We start from the raw sequence: 10,891 nt of genomic DNA, 5'->3' as shown, positions 1-10,891 counted from the left end.
ATTATGCCTCAAAGACCCTGAATGCGGCACAGAGCAACTACACTACGACCGAGAAGGAGCTTCTGGCCATAGTGTTTGCCTTTGAGAAGTTCTGATCATATCTGTTCGGGAGCAAGACTATGGTGTGCACAGACCACTCTGCCCTCAAGTACTTGATGGCGAAAAAGGAGTCAAAGCCAAGATTGATTCGATGGATACTTCTATTACAGGAATTTGACATCGAGATCAAAGACAAGAGTGGAGCCCATAACCATGTGGCGGATCATCTATGCCGCATAATCCAGAAGGAAAATGGTGTACCCATAAGCGATATTTTCCCAGATGAGGAGCTGTATCAAGTGGGGAAGGCTGTGACCAGAAAACCATGGTACGCTAACATAGTCAATTATATGGTCACAGGATCATTACCTTTGGGCACAACACCATACCAGAAGAATCGGATCAAAGCGGATAGCAAGTCTTTCATATGGGATGATCCATACCTATGGAAGATGTGTACGGATAAGGTCATTCGCAAATGTGTAGTTGAATTTGAGCAAAAAACATCATGCAACACTGTCATGCCAAGGAATGTGGTGGCCACTTTGGTCACAGGAGAACAACAAGAAAAATATTGGACTGTGAGTTCTATTGGCCCACAATTTTCAAGGATGCCTTTGAGATGTGCAGTCGACGTGAGCAATGCCAAAAAGAAGGAGGAATCACCCGGAGGAACGAGATGCCTATGGTCCCAATCCTGCCTGTGAAAATTTTTGAAATATGGGGCATGGACTTCATGAAGGAAATGATCCTGTGACCATAGTCAATTATATGGTCACAGGATCATTACCTTTGCCCAATTCAGGAGGAAATGAGTACATCCTTCTAGCTGTGGACTATGTGTCCAAATGGGTAGAAGCAAGGGTGACTAAGACCAACGATGCAAGGGTGGTGTCCAATTTTTTGAAAACTCACATCTTCACTCGATACGGTGTGCCCAGAGCCATCATCAATGATCAAGGCACGCACTTCTGCAATGCGACCATAACCAGCCTACTCAAGAAGTACAGGGTACAACACAGGGTGTCCACAGCATACCACCCTCAAGCAAATGGGTTGGCCGAGTTGTCCAACAAGATCATCAAGACCATCCTAAGGAAGGCTGTTGGGCCAGACTGGAGTACTCGGGTTGATGATGCCGCCCTGTGGGCATATTGGACGGCATACAAAATCCCATTTGGGATGTCCCCATATAGGATGGTGTTCGACAAGATGTGCCATTTGCCCGTAGAGCTGGAACACAAAGCCTTATGGGCTGTGAACAAGATGAACATAGATTGGGCAGAGGCAGGTGAGAACCGGAAGCTCAGCATTCAGGAACTTGAGAAGATCCGCCTAGAGGCATATGAGAGTGCCTCATTCTATAAGGAAAAGCTCAAGCATGCCCACGACCGTCTAATCAAGGCAAAGAGCTTCAGCACAGGCCAAATGGTACTACTATACCAAACCCGCTTCAAGTTTGCTGTGGGCAAATTATCAACCAAGTGGAGGGGACCTTACAAGGTGCAAGCTCAGTTCCCGAATGGAGCAGTGGAGATCCAATACCCAAAGACCGGAGTCATATTCAAGGTCAATGGACACAAGCTCAAGGCATACTATGGGCAAAGCTAAAAGATTCTAGGTCCTAACCAAAGGACCTAGATGGAGACCACAGTTGAGGAAATACTACGTCGCGCCCACGACGTTAACCAAGGCGCTACCCGGGAGGCAACCTGGGATTAGGTTTGTTTACGTTTTTTCTTTCCTTTCCATTTTTTTATATTTTCTTTCCTTTTTGTTCGGTTTTACTGCCCCTCCGAGGTGTTCCCTCGCTTTGGGGGGCATGTTTTCTCTCTTTGTGGTGTGCAGGTTGTGAGAAACCTCTGTGTGCAGAGGAGATGCGGGACCTCATGAAAGACATGGTCGAAAGCCTCAGGTACTTCGGTGCCCCATAATTTTGTCCTCCCTTTATTTTTCTTTTTATTTGTTTTGTTGGTTTTTTCTATTTTTGTTAGGTCCCAGAAGGTCTAGAATAGGTGTATGGGGGGAATACCCCTATAGGCTATTTTCAAACAACAGGCACAACCTTTTTTATTAAAAAAATAGTTAAGGAAAACTTTGATTCCAAAGGTTGAAGACTGATACTGAATCTCTCTTCAGTAAAGAGATATCAGTTAAGTCCAAGACTTTAACTGATATCAGCAAGGCTTCAGTCTTAGATATAAAATAGAGGAGTGTTATGAATCTTACTGACTATCCGAAGATTTATCAGTTAGACTTATAACACTGGCAGTGGAAAACTTTTTCTTTTGAAATAGCCTTTGTGATTAAGTTGTCAGGTTTATATTTCACTTTGCAGTTAATCAGTTTCAGTTAAAGACGCTTGAGCACAGATAAGAAAGTAGAACTGAAAGCGATAAACGACAAGGGGATTTTTACGTGGTTCGAAATCCAATTCCTACATCCATGGTCAGTAAATCACACTAACAAACACTCTGGGCTTATGCTTACGGGTGCACAGCAAATCTTGAACTGAAACCACATGTTTCAGCACCAACACACTGGGTTGGATTTCTCAAACACACTCAGCGCGCACTGGACACTAAGATCTCTTTGGAGTCAGAACACTGGTCTGAACTCCACACAACTTCAAACACTCTTTTCGCTCAGTTGAAAGGAGGTTCGAAAATTACCAACTAGATCACAAAGAACAGGCTCTCTGTAATAAGTAACTTAGGCTTTGGATAAACAATATTTGCCTAAGGTTCTAAGAAAATATATGTAATCAGCAATGGACTGATTTTGGCTTTGTGATTATCTTCTTCGATTCAAACTTTGGAAGGCTTTGATTGGCTGAGTTGCAATTTTGGCAGCGTTTCAGCTTGTGTATTTGAATCGGTGAAGATTGAAGTGATCCTCGAGCTCTATTTATAAGAGAGGTTTTGAATAGATCCGTTGGCGGAGATGGTCTTCAAGAATTCATCCATTGGAGAGTAATTCAAATTTTGTTGAGGCTTCAATCTTCGAGGTTCCTTGCTTGGTGAGAAACGGCTACTCAGGTACAGGAGGTAAGGCGCCTCTGAAAAGGTAATCACCAAAAAGGAATGCTCTGTAGAGAAAAGACGATCCTCTGTATCTCTGCATTTAATGCGACTGTACTTTGATTGCATGGCTTCCTTTTAACGTTGGAGGTTCAGTCCGAGGAAGAGCGTCAACTGATACTTGACTTTAGTATCAGTCCGCTGATTCCACGTAGCCAGCATTAGATGAATCAGTCATAACTAATTCTTCAGTTGAGAAACTCGTTCTAGTTAAATATCAGTTTTTAACTTCTGCCTTTAATTGCGAACATTAGTCGAGTTCTTCAGTCTTCAGTCTTTAGTCCTTCGTTCTTCATTCTTCATTCCTCCGGTCTTCAGTCTTCAGTCTTCAGAACACTAGCTAAACTAAAAAAAGAACTTCAACACTTGAGTTCACAAAGTTCTAGTCTATTACAAAGAAAACTTAAGGATGTTGGTATCATCAAAACAAGGGCTAGGATATTTCATTAAGTTCCCAACAAATTTTTTTGTGTGTTTGCATGTGTGTCGTGTGTTTCCCCTTCCCTTCTTTGGCTTACCACTTTGCCTTGGGAAAAGTGTGTGAGTGGGAAGGGGGATTTGTCCTTTTTATTTCTTTTGTTTTTTTTTGTTTCTTGTGTCGTGTCTGTGCATTCCCTTTCACACTCTTTGCTTTGAGCAAAGGGTGTGAGTGGGAAGGCACCCTTCTAGGATATGGGATGTTCTTGGTTTGGGACCCACATACTTAGGCACTTTGTTTTGGGCAAGGTGTGTGAGTGTGGGGGCCTCTACGTTGTCCCATATTTTTAGTTGTTTAGTTTGTTTCGTGTCAGACCAAACATGTTTTGTACTTAAATGTTTTGGGCATGATTCTTATGTGCTTTGAACTTAGTTAGATTTGAGCATGCCTAGGGATAGCAAGTATGACAGAATGAATATAATTGGGCATATCCTGTGAGGCTTAAGCTTAGTTGTGCTAATCTGTTCAAATCAAGCACACTTTTCATTTCTTGTGTGATTTTGGTTTTTTGTACTTGAATGGAACTAGAATTTGTCTGTTTTCTTGCCAAGGCCTCATTGAATCGGTTTTAGGGACTTAGATGACTTAGGCATTTCTTTCATTTAACCCCGTACCAAATTGTTAACCCTACATTTATCCCTAGTCAGCCCCTTTCAGCTTGATCGTTTTCTTTGAAAATCACTTAAAATGTGCCCAGATTAAATTGTCAAATGAATTAGGGTAGATGAGAATTCAAAGGGAGGGAAAATAGTAGGAACAAAATTGGGAGAGGTTGTGCCTTATCATAAATTTCATGTGCCTCTAAAAATAATTAAGGACTTGAAAAGTGAAAAGAAAAAATACAAAAAGAATGAAGTCCAAAAGTTGTATTTGCTTAGGCCCTTAAGAATTGGGAATAGTCTGATGCAAAAAGGGGAAGGGTAGACGTGCCCTAAACTGAATTCATTTGACTTGAGCCCAGTGCCAAATACTTTCTACCTATGCCTAAAGCCACATTACAACCCTACTAAGACTTAAGAATGAGAACCTTTGACCGATATTTTTGAGAGGCGGAGGCATAAGAAGGCAGGCAAGCCTATGGTGAATGCTTAGGGCAAGAGAACATGAGCGATCACTTACCTCCCCAAGAGCGATTCACTGCCATATTCGGAGGCTCTGCAGATCCTAGGGCACGCATCGAAGGAAAGAACTGCCCATGTAACCCTAGCCCAGCCGCCGCCTGTTTTGGGCCAAGTCCTAGCCCATGCCTTCTCTACAAATATGGAAGCACCACTCCCAGAAAAGAGTTCGGTGGCAACCCCTTAGAACTCCGGCGAGTGCACTGTTCTAGGACGACCCCCTACTCGGCCACTTCCTTTAAATTCAATCTTTAGTATTTTTTTCATATTTTGAGCGACTGTGAGGCAGATACACGGCCACAGGCCACTTTACTTTTCTGTTTTATGTTTTGCTCTGCTATGATCGGAGTTGGTGCCGACAAGTACGCTGTTTAAATTCCACCTATACATTTTAATCAAGTATGTTTCTTTTCTTTGTTTGCCTTATCTTTATTTTCGTTATGAGTAGCTAAGTTACTATATCCGGTATGGGCTAATCGAAGTAGATATGGGATGATACTAATTCGTGAGGTCTAATTGAGTTAAAATTTGTGCAATCACGTTCCCGAAGCAATTGGCCTGATTCCAATATAACTTAGACAAACTCGGTGCTTTATTCGGCCGGTATTGTTCTGGGCACGGCTAAGTTACAAGCAGTATGTGGGCACAAGTTAGGAGAAATCTGGCTCCAAGAAGTGCGGCAATTATGGGCGAGTTGTAGTATGTCTTCGGACATGCCTGATGACCATTTGGGTCCGACAAACTTCCTGTGGGCAACCACATGAAGGGTGCGGATGAGGGCGGGGTAGGCTGCGCACGTGACAAGTGACAAGGGGGCCCAGCCTATTGACATCTGCCCATAACCAACGACGTGAAGGCACAATGAAAATCTTTGCACCTATGACCGAAAAAATTATCCCATATCATACCGAGATTATGCCCACACAGGGTTTCATTTATTACTGATTATTTTCTTGTGTTTATTTTCAACATTTACTTATTTGTCCAGATTAGATTTACATTCAGTTGTGACCAGAGATTCGCGAGTGCCACCTTTGCCCACAGAGGGCAACCTCTTATAAAGCTTGTGACACGAGTACTACGATACACCGATTCCCTATGGGTTCGACCCTATTCTTGCCATTAATACTAACCTTAATTGCAGGGTATAGGAAATATATATATCATTTGCCCGAAGTCTCACGACGGGCTTCAGCAATGGTCTTCAAGATTTCTACCGTTGTGAGACAATTTTGAATCTTCGGCTGAGGCTTCAATCTTTGAGGCTCCTGATTGGTTGAGGAATGGGCGTCCTTAGCAGTAGGAGCATGGTGCTTCTGAAAAGTTAGCATGAAATAGAAAACTATGTTCAGGCGAGGACGATCTTCATATCCTTTGCATTTAATGCAGTTGTACTTGGCGTGAATACGTAGCTTATTTTAAACTTAAGTCTTCAGTCCGAGGAAGAATGTCTACTGATATTTGATTTAAATATCAGTCCGTTATTTTCACGTGGCCAGCACATGTATTCAGTCATATCTGAATCTTAAGTGAAAGTTCGTCCTTCAAAATACTTAGTCAAGCGGTCTTCAGTCTTTCGATCTTCAGTCCAGCGGTTTTTAGTCTAGCTAGTAAACTGAACTCTAACACTTGAGTACAAAGAGTTTTAGTCTAGTGAAAGAAAATCTAAGGGTTTTGGTATCATCAAAACTAGGACAATGATATTTCATTAATTTCCCAACAGTCCCTACAATATAACCTAAAGAAAAGACCTTTTTTTATCTTAATCTTGGAACACTACTAACGATGAAGATTGTAGATGATTGGCAAACCTATAATAAGTAATCCATATTGTTTTGAGTTTTCGATAAGTGTATACACATCCTAGCACCACCACGCAACAAAAACAACAACAACTAAGCACCAAGCAAATAGCAAAAGCAGAACCACTGTCGTCTTCTCTCACCTTCGTTGTTGCCCTCACACAGCCATTTCCTCATTCCTCTCCGCCCTCTTATTCCCTGGTCTTCCCCATCCTTTTTCCACCCTTACATATCATGCACGAACACACACACTCTATAGCTAGATCTGGAGAGAGAGAGAGAGAGAGAGAGTTCTTCTTTTGCGACTTGTAATGCGAGACAAAATTAGGGTTTATGGTTGGGGGTAGTTGCTCTCTATCCTTTTCTTATTGTTAATTTATGATTACTCAATTAATCGCTCCGACTAACTGGTACCTGATCTGATTACTAGCTCTAATTAATTTAATCATAGAATGATTAATATACTCCCTCTGTCTAGGAAATATTTTCCTATTTTTCTGTTTTCATTTGTTCACGGAATATCTTCCTAGTTAATTTATTTTTGAAAATAATTTTACTAATTATTACTCTTATAATTTTCATATATTTAAATACATTATCACTAATAGGTCCACCATTTTCAAAAATAGACCCACTAATTATCACCTTTTTTCATCACTTTCTCCATTCAATCAAATACACATGTGATTTTTCTAAAATTGGTGATGCCTCCCTTCAAGAACATATTTCATGGACATAGGAAGTTATTAATTAAATTTAACTATTTATTGTTTGAAGAAAACAAACGTAATGATTGTAAAGAATGACCCCATTTTGTGTCACCAGCTGCAGCGTGGCAGCTAGGCTATAACTTATCACAAAAAAGCGAGATGGATAACCCCCATATATGGGCCAAGCCCTATTTTGGGCAATTTTTCTTTAATTTGAATATCCCAATTTAAATTTTCAATATTTGTTTGACTCGAAAAAGAATTTGTTGGAGAAGTATTCCACACCCAACAGAAAGGTGGTATCTATTTTTTATCGTGTTGCTACGTGTCCTGCCCAAGCACCAAACTCTAAACTTTTGTTATACTTTCACATCAAAATTATATTTAATCGTTACTTTATACTAAACCTAATCGGACTCCTTCGACACGTTATTGTGGATACGCTTATTTAATACTTCCTCCAACTATAAAGAATCTACAATGAGTCTAGTATTATTTTTTGAGTCACTCTCAACTTATAATTAAATATCACAACCATACGAAGAATCTACAATGAGTGTAGTATTGTTCTTTGAGACTCTACTTATAATATACATGAATAAAATTAAATGAAGAGTAAAATAGATTTTAAAATGAAATGTTGATGCAAATAGAATAAAATAAATAATAGACTTCATGTGATTCATATCTCTAAAAAAATGAATAAATAGACTTGATAATAATAATAATAATAATAATAATAATAATAATAATAATAATAATAATAATAATAATAATAATAATAATCCTTCCATCAACGGAAAAAGTCCTACTTATCCTTTTTTTTGTCCACGAAAAATAATCACATTTAACTTTTTGAACCATCACATTATACATTTTCTCCTATATTTAATTTTAAATTTTACTTTATTCCATTTTTTTAACTAATAATGTACTTTTATTCTGCTGTTTTATATTAACATTACCCCTACAAAATGTACTCTTATTTAACTTACAACAACTTTAACAATTTTATTAAAATTCGTGTCCACCCTCAAATGGGACTCTATTTCGTGGACGGAGGGAGTACTAATTTTTATTACGTATTTTATTATTAATATTTTAATGAGGCAATTGCCTATAAATCCAAAACTTTTCACGAATTATGAAATTGCATCTACTCTTTTAAAATTTCCTCAGTATCCATAACCTTTTGTTTTCTTCTAAATTTTATTCGGTCATCAATTTTCTCCTACGTGGCTATCAAAAATGGCATTGTGGTGGCTAGAAATGACATTATGGTTGTCGGAAATGAAACTTGGACAAAAAAATTGACACTTGAACTAAAAATGACATTTGAAAATATAAAAACAAAAAACAAAAAAAATTCCCCAAATCCAAAGTTCCCCTTCCTCACTGCTTGCCAGCTGCTCCCCCAACCTCAGGATCCATAACTTTTTTGTTTTCTTCTAAAATTTTGATTTTTTCCTACGTGGCCTGTCAGAAATGGCACTGTGGTGGCAAAAAATGACACTATTGGTGTCAGAAATGACACTTAGACAAAAAATTGACACTTGGACTAAAAATGATATTTTTTTCTCCACTATCAATACACTTAACAATTTTTCCTTAAAATTCGTATCGTCCCCTGCTAGGAAGCTATTTGGGGAACGGAGGGAGTATGTAATAATTATTTTATAAATATTATTCAACTATAATTTTTTATTTTCATCATATACACTCTCTCAAGTTCATCTCTTTTCAATTTTCTCTCTCCAACTTATAAGCTCGATTTTTTTTTCAATAAGTAAAATCAATAAATTACGCATGAGGGTGCAACCCAAAATAGATTACAAAGTTCAAAGAACCATAAAAAACATAATCAAAGCAAAGAGTTGGATTGCAAATCCAATCACTCAAACTATAAGTAGAAAAGTTAGGAGATAGATTAAAGATCCAAAATCAAAACCTTACATTTATTAACTCAACCAAATCATCACTGTTGCTCATCCCATTATTAAAGATCCTATCATTTATGTGATTTCAAATATTCCATACTATACAGATCCACAGAGCCTTCCACGCTTCTACAAGATTCTTCTTTCTAACAATTCTCATGTGATGCTAGAAATTAGAAATTGAACGTGACCCACATAATTGACTTGAAACCAACTATAACAACTCGCCCAAAATTTATGAGCCACTTAACACGAGAAAAAAAGGTGCTCGACAATCTCACATTCAACCAAACTGATGGGACATATGACATTCTCACGTTGGAGATGAACTCTCATTTTCAAGAGGCTATCACGAGCTGAAATTTTGTTCAAAAAAATCTTCCAATAGAATGTGGAAGCTTTAGTTGGTACTGACTTGCATCAGATGAGTTTCACAACTCTATGTGACGAGATTTCCAAGTTGGCTTTCGTCTCTAACACCTTATATGCCGATTTAGACGAGAAGATTCCACTGCTCTCAGCTAGCTTTTCATTTCTACCCATCTTCTTTGGTTTGGTTTGGTGAAAACCTATCAATAAGAATGATAAGATCAGAAAGCAATTTATTTTCCCACTCAAATAATACATGCCTCTAGCTCCACGCCCACTGCCAAGAATTACCAACCCACTTTCCTTTCTCTTGGATACAAATATCTTTATCTGTTGCGACTGTGAACAACCTGTTAAAACTTCTCGCTAGACTACTATCTCCTACCCATTTTTTCTTCCATAATGAAGTATTGTCTCCATGCCCAACATCTCTGTATAAATTATTAATAAACTAAGGATCCGAAAGGACGAGATTATATAAATCTCCACAGCATACTGATCCCATTTTCATCTCCCATTTTCCTAGCTCTCCCAAATTATTCTCACATCCTCTGTACATTGAAATAGGAACCTTACTCCACAAAGCCTCTCTCTCCACCCTCAATCTCCAACCCTATTCTCCCAAAAGAGCTATGTTAAACCAGTCGGCCCTTCTAACACCTAACCCCCCATTCTCTCTTGATTTGCAGTTTTTTTTCCCTAGCAACCGAAACAATTTTCTTTCTTCCACCGCTTTCCTTGCCCCAGAGAAAGTCTCTTTGAAGTTTAGTAATTTTTTTATTCATACTTGAGGGCGCACGAAAGAGAGAAAGATACTAAATAGGTAAGTTTGATAGAACGAACTTAAGTTATCCACGATTTAAAAAATTTATAAGTTCTTGAAATATCTTATAAGCTCCAAGAGCTTATAAGTTTTTTTTAAAACTAAGCTTATCCAAACACCCTCTAAGAGCATCTCCAATAGGAGGCGCTAATTGGTGGTCCCCACCTTAGTGTGTCCCCTCTCTAGTGCATTGGCGCTATAATCTCCATTTACATTTAATCCCATTTTTACTCTTTTATTTTAAATTCAACATTTCATTAAAATTAAAAATTCAACATTACATTAATTAAAATAAAATAAAAATTACATTAATTTAAATAATTAAAATTCAAAATTCAACACTAATTAAAAAAAATCAATAATTTAAATCTACCCTACATCAATCCTCTACGCTACATCACTTTTTGGAGTAGGCTCTTGTGCAATGCCAATTGAGCCTCAAACATATCTGAAGTTTCTGTGTTGAGGATTTTGAAATCAAGCTCCTCCCTTCTCACCTCGACTTCTGTGAGCTTTGCTTCAGCTACTCTAGCTT

Source organism: Salvia miltiorrhiza, chromosome 7, assembly GCF_028751815.1.
Source record: "Salvia miltiorrhiza cultivar Shanhuang (shh) chromosome 7, IMPLAD_Smil_shh, whole genome shotgun sequence".
Lineage (NCBI taxonomy): Eukaryota > Viridiplantae > Streptophyta > Magnoliopsida > Lamiales > Lamiaceae > Salvia > Salvia miltiorrhiza.
Note: the sequence above shows the minus strand (reverse complement) of the source record.